General features: G+C 32.7%; 3 long non-coding RNA genes across 3 annotated transcripts; all 3 read right to left on the bottom strand.

Annotated features, from left to right (window-relative positions):
* Positions 1-449: 449 nt before the first annotated feature.
* Positions 450-1391, bottom strand: LOC116716664 (uncharacterized). Its single transcript, XR_004338581.1, has 4 exons — positions 1348-1391; positions 1224-1271; positions 1096-1134; positions 450-502 (listed from the first exon to the last, which is right to left on the bottom strand). It is a non-coding gene; the product is annotated as an uncharacterized LOC116716664 (long non-coding RNA).
* Positions 1392-2109: 718 nt separating this feature from the next.
* LOC116716662 (uncharacterized) lies at positions 2110-3901 on the bottom strand. Its single transcript, XR_004338579.1, has 8 exons — positions 3691-3901; positions 2921-2977; positions 2789-2842; positions 2677-2715; positions 2476-2553; positions 2337-2387; positions 2236-2262; positions 2110-2155 (listed from the first exon to the last, which is right to left on the bottom strand). It is a non-coding gene; the product is annotated as an uncharacterized LOC116716662 (long non-coding RNA).
* Positions 3902-5224: 1323 nt separating this feature from the next.
* Positions 5225-5574, bottom strand: LOC116716663 (uncharacterized). The gene is made up of 3 exons (XR_004338580.1): positions 5497-5574; positions 5378-5422; positions 5225-5276 (listed from the first exon to the last, which is right to left on the bottom strand). It is a non-coding gene; the product is annotated as an uncharacterized LOC116716663 (long non-coding RNA).
* Positions 5575-10715: the final 5141 nt, after the last annotated feature.

The following is a 10715-nucleotide window of genomic DNA, read 5'->3' on the forward strand; positions in this document are numbered from 1 at the left end:
GCTGCTTTTGTTTTGAATATATTAATAAAAGTTTAAAGGTCAACAAGGCCCCTCCCGCATTACCCAAATCAAAACAGATCGGCATCAAATGTTTGCTGTGTGTGTGCAGCAACAATTTTCATTTGTGCTGCTTTTGTTCTGGAAAACATTTAAGCATTTATTAATATCTTTAAAACAATAGTGGCACAAACAAAACATTTTGCTCCATAAACGATTGACACCAATTTTGTTCTATACAAAGACAGTGGTGGGAATGCAGTAGAATAATTTTAGCTGTCTAATGACTCCATTTTTTTTTTGCTTGTCATGGATTATGTACAAAATTTAAACCAGAAAACAACAATTTCAGTCAGAAAAATATTTTTACAGATGGCTGTAGTTTCTGCATACTTATCTCAGTGGGATTTACCTGAATTACCTCATTTGCTATTGGATAAAGAAGACGTACCCTCAGGTTGGTGTTGGTAACCCCCCAGCGCAGCAACACGTCCAACTCCACGGCCTCATGGAAGAAATTAACACGCAGTAAGGTTAAAAAAATTATTATTATTGTCAAAAATTATTTTACAAAAACAAAAAAAAGAGGTAAACTGTGAGGATCCTAAGGGGGCATTGCTTCCCTTTTAGAATGAGATGGTTTTAGGACTCTGTCACTTTAAATCCAGTAGCAGTAAAACCTGGTGACTAAATCTTCTAGAGTTCCGCTGGGGTTGCTAGGTGACGGCTGGGCTTGGCTGAGGTTGCTAGGCAACGGTGCAGTGCCTGTCCACTGTGACTTACTGTTTGGGGGGTTTTAGAAACAGCTCATTTTCCAGACAACAAAAAACATTAATTTATTGCCAAAAAAAACTGGCAATAATTTTTTATTGCCAATAAAAAAAAAATTGGCAATAAATTTTTATTTTTGCTATTAAAAAAATAGCAAAAATAATTGCAATTTATTTATTTTTTGTAATTATTTGCAAAAAAAAAAAAAAAAGCTAATAATTTTTGCTGGGTGTTATTTTTTTAAGCACCTAGAATGTTTTTAGAACCAATTAAGACCCAAATTGAAGTGTAAAAATGTTCAAAAAATGTATTTTTGGTGGTAATTACCATTCATTTGAGGACCAAATCCTTTCAAAGCTCCATAACCTTGGGTTAAACACACACAGTTAGTAAATGTACGACACTGTAAAACATGAATGTTTAGGTCTCAATTGGATTAAAACAAAATCTGGTACCTTCACGGTTGGATCCAAACCCATTGGGAGTTGCTCCATTTGCATACCCTAAAGATCAAACGCATAAATAAAGCAACACTCAAAATAGTTTTAACTTTCATTAAATGTTTGAAACTTGAGTTACCTATTTGGGGTCCTAAAGCAGCTCCTCTGATACTTCCATATCCTTCAATTATCAAATGAAATCAAATTACAGTATGATTGATTTAAAAAAACAACTTTGCTCAATAGTTAATAGATATGTTATCAATTAATCTCTAAGCACTTTATGAATCATTAATAACTGTTTATTATACATTAATTAAGAGTGAGAAGGCCTATATATTATATTTAGAGTTGTTATATTTAGCATTTCAGGCTACTTTGTAAGCAAAATAGGCATTTGTAAATGTAATTATTTAGCACATAGTCTCCTTCTGATCCTTATTTAATGCATAATAAACAGATTGTGATTTATAAAGCGTTTATAAATGAATTATTAAATTAGAAACTATATAAATAGAAACTATTTATTAACCATCTATAAGGGGAGCCTTTTTGTAAAGTGGTAACAAACAATCTATTTGCACATAAATCTTATTTTGGTAAAATTTGGTAATATAATCTAAAACAGGAAAAGTCTATTATGTTCTAACATCAGGCACTGAAGAATTAAATTTATAGTTTGTGAAAATATCTTAATTCAAGTTGATATTATTGTGATATATAAGGAATGTTGTTACTATTGGGTAACAAAATCCTTTAAAAAAGAAAAATATAAATAATCATGAGTGAAACACATGAAAAACGAGTCAAATAAAAATTATGAAAGAAATTCTTAATTTACAGCTGTACTGCTTCTTTGTATAAATAAAACTGCATATATTTCACTGTGGCTGAATAATCACCTGCTTTCGCAGCCTTGGCAGGTCCAGTTCTTGACTTTCCAAACCCTAAATAGTTACAAACCAACAATAAGTGTTATTAAATTCACCGCGTATATCTAATAATACTAGTAAATAAAGTAACTCACCATTTGGTGATCTGACTCCAGCACGACCTTTTGCAAGATAACGATTAAAGTGTTGAAAATGTGTCACTGTTTGTAATTGTTTTGCTATAAATGATATTTACCATTGGATTGTGAACCTTGTCCATTGGATACACCAGCTGAAGCACTGTAACCTACAATATTAACATTTTTAAACTGTGCTGTTTAGAAAAACATGTAAACAGTTGAAAAAAATAGTTTTTGCTCAACAGAATCAACAACCTTTCATTGGTCCCTTTACGCCATTTCCATACAGAGATCCCAGACTCAAACCGGCTCCACCATAACCTCCATTGAAACCTTTAAACATGTTTTAGACACAAAAAGTACCTTAGTGAATGATTTATACTCCTTGTTTTTCACATATTGTTATGGATTTTATTGGGATTTCATTGGGATTCTAGGTGAAGGATCAATATGCACCTTTAGTTGGATGAGTTCTGTAACCATTACCACCATACACTGCAAAAAGAAACAAACATTTTAATAAGTGTGTTATTTTGGTTGACTCAGCACTTAGTAATTAACTATTCACCATTCCCTTGGTCTCTGGCAGGATGGGGGCCTCTGAATTGTCCCATTCCCACAGCTGGGCAGAGGAACAAACATATGTAAAGGTTTAGTCAAAGAGTTTTGAGTTCTTGGACAAAGAATTAGACAACATTACCTGGAATATAATGAGGGCGGCCAAATCCCTTCAGGTGGTTCCCTCCATGTCTCTGACCTGTGAAACAAGGGTCAAAGATGAAGGTAAACACATGGCAGACAAAATGAACGAGGGCTGCAACTGAGCTATAGATTAATCAATTATTCTGATGAATAATCAATTATTCTGATGATTAATCGGATAAACAAACTGGCACATTCTTCAGATTTTTCATGTAAGCCTTTTTTTAAACATTGGAAATACATCAAAACATGTGAAGAATTCCTTTCATAAATAAGAAAAAACATTTTACTTCCTAAAAGGCAAAAACTCAGCACTCCTTTAGTGTAGGCTTCATCATTTGTAGCAAAAGGTACAAATTGTCTAAAAAGATAATCCTAATATCAACATGTGAAAAGTGAAGTGTAGGGCTGATCTGGTGATTACTTTTAGATTAACCAATTAATGACTGGATAACAATAGGTGCTTTTTTTAATCTATTTTTTACAGAGTTTGGACCTGGTAAAGCTAAAACTGGCACAAAGGTGTTTTTTTTTTTTATCTTAAATGCACATTGAATGTTTTTTGTTTTTTTTAGCTGTGGCTCAATTACTCCACTGAATGCGTTGTTCTTTCAGAAAATTACCTTTTTTGAGTCTGAATTTGAATCAGTTAATAGTTAATTGATTGTTACATTAATTAACGATTATTTCAAGAATCAATTAATCACGATTAATCATTTCAGCTCCATAAAAACATGTTTATGACCACATTTTATGTATTTTTCTTACCATTTGGCCTTCCTTCATTGCTACTCGACGCTCCACCTGTAAGTCTTTGACCTGAGGAATGATTGGTGTATTTAACATTTAACAGTATTTATATTTAACTTCCAAACTATTTTAAACTTTTGTAATACAAACACTCTCAATACTGTAAAGGTTATATTTATACTCAGTGCTAACTAAAATACCATTGCCTTTAGTGCCTTGCCCTCCATATCCACCGGCTTGAGCTCCGTAACCTGAAACAGTCGCATTCTTCAATGTAAGAGGACATTTGGTGCTTTTTATTATTACAAAAACATTTAAATACAATCAAATACATATTTTATACCATTGCCTTTATCTCCTTGCTCACCATACGCTGCAGCATGAGCATCATAACCTGTTAAAACAAATATTTCCAACTCTTTAAAAATGCCAACCAACCACATCCAAACTCTAACCAAGAAGAGAAAACTATATAATATAAATAAATATAAAAAAGAAAAGAAAAAAAATATCAGGTTTAAAAACGGTAAATTTATTCAGAATAATTAAACCAAAATGTAACCTCAATCATAAAAGGTAGATTTACCGTTTACCAACCCAACCTAAACATTGACATGGATGGTTTATGCTTTTGCTCATTAACCTGGAAGCTGAGCTAAGGGGTGGGACGTGCGTTTCAAGAAAACAACAATCCAAAATACATCAAATAAATTAGGAAAATGTTTCCATGGAGTTTCTCGGTCTCCTGACCTCCATGTCATTGAACGTTTCTGTTTGTATCATGATTTAAAAAGAACAAACGCAAGTAAATATGAGTGGAAGAAAGAAATGTGTTTTCTATTCTCAGAAAAAAGGCAAAAAAAATTGTGCAAAAATTATGTCTACTCTTAATAAATCTTGGATTATGCATCAACACAAGTTGAAATACCGTTGCCTTTGGTTGCTTGTCCTAAATATCGACCAGCTGGAGCCTGGAAGCCTGCAACAGGAGTAACAACTAATTAAATAGAGGTTCCTTAATGCCTCTGTGTGTGAATTTAATAAGTTATACAACCTTTGATTTGTTGTAGAGTGGTTGGTCCAGATATAACTCCATACCCTGCAACAAAAAACACAATGATTTTAATGTCTGAATACAGTCAAAACAATAAAAAAGCTGAAATATGTATCCAATAACATTTCCTCTTATAGTAGAAACAAATGAAACAGAGAATAACACAAAATATTTGTTCCTTGGTAAGGAAATAAACTACCACAAGACAAACGGCTTTACTGTTTGGAATGACAAGTTTAATCTGCAGCATTTACAGAAGTAAAACTAATTCTGGTAAAGTTGTCCTAAAACAAGTCTTGAGTTATCTCAACTGACCCGATTAAAAAGAAAAAATCCCACAGAAATCTTAGGAAGTACTTTTCCAAAAGTATTTTTGCTTGAAATATTTGTCTCTGCTGATACTTGCAACCTCTTGCACTCAAAATTGTTAAAGCCCAAATATACTTTAACACTTTTCTAACTCATATTTAGTTATTTATAATTCAAGTGTTTGCCGTACCATTGCCTTTACTTCCAAATCCACTTCGTGAAGCAGCTGCAGCACCATTGCCTAAAACAGACAACTACTCATCACTCATGAATGTTATAAACACTAGAATTCACTTTTAAGACCCAACATTTAACCAACTGTCTTTCCAAAAATACCCTTACCTTTAGATGCTTGTCTGCCGTATCCACCAGCTTGAGCACCAAAACCTGAGATAGAAACAAAACATTTAAATCAATGTTTTTCTGTTAAAATGCGACTTTGTTAAAGCGAGTCGCACCACCTTTCATTTTTTGTAGATTTGCTGGTCCAGCTCCATATCCTGCAGAAACAATAAGAGAATATTGAAAACTAAACTAACTATTTTCACAAGAAAGAGACACAATCTGTATTTACCGTTAGCGGCTCCGGTTCTTCCTCCTGGAGTGAAAACAAATCCAAATAACACAAAAAAGCAGTGCTTCTCATTTGAATTATAAAAAATCAACATCATTTAATCTAGTTTAGTCATTTCCATGAAAGATTCAAGAGTTTCTTTAGCAAACCACAAAACTGCCGAAACACTGAATTTCTTTAAATCAAGGCTGAAAACCCACCTTTTAGTAAGTAAAACATTGATCAACAGATGTAATGTTTATTTCTTGTTTCATAACTTGTGATTGTATAATGTTTTTATGATGTAAAGAACTTTCAACTGCTGAAATGTGTATAAAAATACATTTGAATTTGATTCACTAAGGTCGTATTTTTCCATTTTAAGAGACAAAACAGCCTTATTTGTTAAAAGTAATGGATAAAGTTGTCATAACTAGTCAGTCCAAGTCTTGGATCGAACTTTCAAATTGGTGGATATCAATAATTAATTAGATTTTTGTTTTAAACATCTGAAATACTGCCAAACTACAGGTGTGGCCTTTCCCATGTTATCCAGTTTTCACTTCGCTCAGTAGCGGAATCTTAAACTGCTACCAGTTACGCAACAGGTTGTTGCTAGGTAACCGAAGAATGAGTGAGTTGCTAGGCAACCAAAGAGCGAGCGAGCGAGTCGATTTCTCCAAATTTGCTTACAAAATGAACAAAAATAAACTTACCATTTATTCCTACTCCTTTGTTCATCCCAGCTCCATAACCTTTTAATTGAAAAAAAAAAAAATGTGGTGAGACAATTGATGCTAAAATTAGCAAGGGAAATAAATTACAATTATTATTTTTTTGTCTATACTTTGATTTTTCAGGTTTAAACTTCAAATAAAATATGAGCATTTCAACCTGCAGTGTTATTTAGTTTTCACACTGACCCATTCCTTTGTCCCAATGACTGGCCAACGCCTTATTCAAAACAAAATGTCTTAAATAAGTGAAAAATATGAGTTTGAAGCTGAATCAAGTGGTTTTGCTTTACCTTTCGATGGGATCAGGAATGATGCAGCCCTGCCGCCATTCTGAAGTACATTTCCTGGAAGAGTTAGGAATCATAATTAACTGAAAAGAAGCTGTGATCTGTTCCAAAACAAATCAAAAGAAGAGATTATCTATTTTAACATCAAAGAATCTGAAGGGATCACCATTAGGTCGAGGTCCTTGTCCCATAGAAGGTCCATAAGAAGAACTATAACCTTCAACATCACAAAATAAATCTGTTAAAATCTGATATTTAATAAAATTTACAAGTTCAGCCGCCTGATGTAGCGAAGATAGATGGATATAAATGTTTGAGAATGTACCTAAAAATTTATGATTTCTAGAGATGAACGAACATTTTAACCTCTTCTATTTTATTCACTTTTCAGTCATTTAGAATGTCGATGTGCATTGATGTGTTTTTACTGTCGACAAAAAAGCTACATTTTTCTCTCACATTTTATTTAATTTCATTTATTTGATTTGGGACATTGTGCATTAAGAACAGTTTTGAAAATCATCAATAAAAATTCCAGCCAAAGTTGATTTCCATTGTTTGTCCCCAAGCCAAATATTACAGGCCGAGTGACATAAAATTAATACATGTAGAAATAAAAATACAAATATTTTGGGTTGTCAAACAAATTTTGCCTTTTTAGTGTAAAGTTTCAATAAACTTTCATTATAATACAAAAAGTCCTTTCTCACCAATATTTCTGAATAATTCTTTTAAACATCTATTATTTTAACACTTTATTCTAGCAAACATTCATTATCTCTTTAAGTAATTTTACATATGCCTTAGAGAATATATAATTGGAGGAATTATGCACAACAATTTCTCCAATTTAAAATGTTTTGTACTAAAGTGTCCAAAACTGACAAAACAACCTGGAAATTTTATTCTGGAAAAGCACCAAATATTTGCGGGAACCCAAATATTAACTGCAATAATGCTGGTGAGGATCTTTCTCTGTAAAAATTACATGTTTTCTTATCTGCTTGTGCTTTTAAAATAACAGGATTTACAGTTAAAGGCCTAAATTTGCATATCCAGTTTGTGATTAAAAACCAAAGCTTGCAGTTTCCCTTTTAAGGAATTTGCTGATTAGTGAAAAATTAAGTTAAATTTACGTCTAGAGTCATTTCTTTGTCTAAGATTTTTAGGAATCCTTGAAAGTATTGGAGTGACTGTCTAAGTGCAGTAAAACCGTCCTCCTCTCACAAACAGATGCTACATTTAGACCGCTGCTGCCACTGAAAACTGGCTTTGATTGCACAAACTAAACCCGGAAGATTTACGGCCACTCCCCACTGTCACGACTAACGCAGGAACCGTACAGAGGTTGGTCATTTGCACATCGTCGTTCTGAGATTTCAATTTCACACGGCTGTTTGAAATTTGACAGACAAACTCGACCAGCTCACTGCAAAAACACAAAATTTTACCAAGTATTTTTGTCTAGTTTCTAGTGCAAATAACTTAGAACACTTGAATTAATGCAAAACTAAAAACTTTTCAGCAAGAAATAAGAACTTGTTTTAAGTAAACAAGTCCTTAAGACTGATAAAAAAAATACTAGTTCCAATGGCAGATTATTTCACTAAGAAATTTTTCCCATGTTATAGGTGAAAGCATGTGATAAGTCAGAATTCCCCCCAAAAAGTCAGAATTTTACAAAAAAATTAGAGTTCTGAGGAAAAGTCAGAATTCTACGACAAAATTCTAAGAAAAAGTCAAAATTTTATCAAAAAATCTGAATTTTACAAAAAAAAGTCTGAATTCTGACTTAAAAGTCAGATTTTTTACTTTTTGTAAATCATATTTCATATTCTGATTTATTTTACTGGGATTTTACTTGACAAACCAACACAAAGTCCAACAGAACCATCGACCCCATCAGCTCCAACCTCTTAACTCGCTCTGAGGATTTCACCTTCCCGCTACAGCGGAGCAGACGTGTAAAAACATCTGCAGACATATTTCACCCTCAGACTATAATCCATTCAGCTGGAAATTTCCCAGTTACTTTGACAGGCTGGTGAAAATCTGACCCAGTTCCTCTGCTGAACATCTGAGCAAACAGCTTCAGGTTTCGTGGTTTTCATTTGTCACCTTGGCATTTATTTAAAAAAACTAACAGCATTGTTAGTAAACTCATAAAACCAGTGAATTTATATACAAAAATGTCACTGAATGCATAAAGTTGGACATTAAATGCTACTTTTACTACATCTTAAGCAATTTAGACAATAGTTTTGTTGTATAATTTGATGGTGAACTAACAGAAGAGTGAATCGAAGGGTTAAAAAACCATCCAAAACATTAAATCTCCGTTTTAATTCACAAGAAAAACACAGAAATGTAACAAGGCATAGTTTTAAATCAATATGTTTAAAAACGTGTTAAAATTAGAAGGTAGCAAGAGGTTTGAAGAATTAAAAAGCAAAAAGACATTCTTAGAAAACTACCTGTAAAATATCACGAGACAAACAAATTGTCAGAATGACTGAAGAAACTGAAAAATATATGTGACTGAATTACAAGGTTTTTTTAGTCAAAACATTTGGAAATAATCTTCAGAAGACTTAATTTTTTAGGAAAGTGCAATTAAATTCAATGTAATTATTGTATATTTATATATATAAATTAGAATTTTATTGCATTTCTCAAAAACTAAGTCATAGGCAAAACATGTGAATCTACAAATAAAAACAAGGAAAAGTAAATTTCAACAAAATAATACTAATTGATCTAAAATTTTCTTGAAAAAACCCAAAGATTTCTGAACTTCAAAAGTTGCAAATTTTCTACTTTGGAAACTGAAAAGTTCCAGTAGTCAAAAATGTTCATCTTTGAGCTCAGTTGTTTTTTCTAGAAAAATTCTGAAATTAATCTCAAAATTTATGAGTTTTTTTCCTCGCCATTTTTTTACTTTTGGACCTCAGAAATGTCCTTGTTTTTTATAGAAAATTTCTGAAATCAATCTGAAACTTTTTGAGTGTTTTAGTGGAACTTTACTCCCGTTTTTTCTACCTACAATGTGCCCTACTAAACCGTTGTAGATGAAGCCGATAACCTAAATTTCCCCATTGAGAAACAAATGTTATTTCTATTGTCTGGTTAGTTGATAAAAACAGATTTTCATAAGTGCAATCTTTAGAAACTCACCGCCTGTGTGTGCCGCCTGCACCAAACAAAGAACCAGAACTCCCTGAAGGACAAGCCGTCCCACCATGTTGGACCTGGAAAAGAAACCCGGGTTTAGACCCCAGCAGGAGATTAAAGGTGGAGGAAAAGTGGGAGAGGTTCCCGGGTCGGTAGCGGCTAGTATTCAGTCTGGGGAGTCCGTCCTCTCCAGATCCTCCCCTGCTTGTTGTGAGATGCATCCAAGGAGAACAGACATTGGGTAATTACTCTACTTCAAATCCGTCACCACTTCACTGAAGAACTGAGGACTGATTGTTTGCTGTATTAGTTTGAAAGAATTACATGTCAATAATAAAGTATTTGAGAACTTGTGTAAAACTTGCTGGTGAATGTTATGAATCATATTTGTTTTATTTTTACAGTAGCGTAATTGTGTTCTGTAAATTTTCATAATGTTTGCATTTTGTGTTGGGTAGTGTCAGAGTTGCTGCCCAACTCTCATAATCCCAGTTAACATTTAGGAAAAAATGAACTTGTAGGAGTATTTTTACTACGCTGTACTTTTCACTTTTACTTGAGTAATTTAGTTATGAAGTATTTGCTCGTCTTACTAGAGTAAAATTTCTGGATTCTCTCCCCACTGAATGAAAAACTAATTCACCAGACACAGATCTGCAATTTTTGTTAAAGGTCAGCAAGTTTCAAATTATAAGAAACTGAAAAATTTTCTTTTGCCTGATTTTGTTATATTTTAACTTAAATGAATTATTGTAATTTTAGTTCTTAAAATACCAAAATTTCCACTTGACTTTAGATTTTGGTCCATCTGATTATGTCATTTTTAAATATTAAATTATTGATAATTTGATCAGTTACTCAGTATTGAGTAGACGTTTTACCAAATACATTTTTTACTACAGTAATTTCTTGGACGACTATTTTTTATTTTT

The sequence above is a fragment of the Xiphophorus hellerii genome, unplaced genomic scaffold (genome assembly GCF_003331165.1).
Source record: "Xiphophorus hellerii strain 12219 unplaced genomic scaffold, Xiphophorus_hellerii-4.1 PGA_scaffold_78__1_contigs__length_500000, whole genome shotgun sequence".
In the NCBI taxonomy this organism is placed as follows: Eukaryota; Metazoa; Chordata; class Actinopteri; order Cyprinodontiformes; family Poeciliidae; genus Xiphophorus; species Xiphophorus hellerii.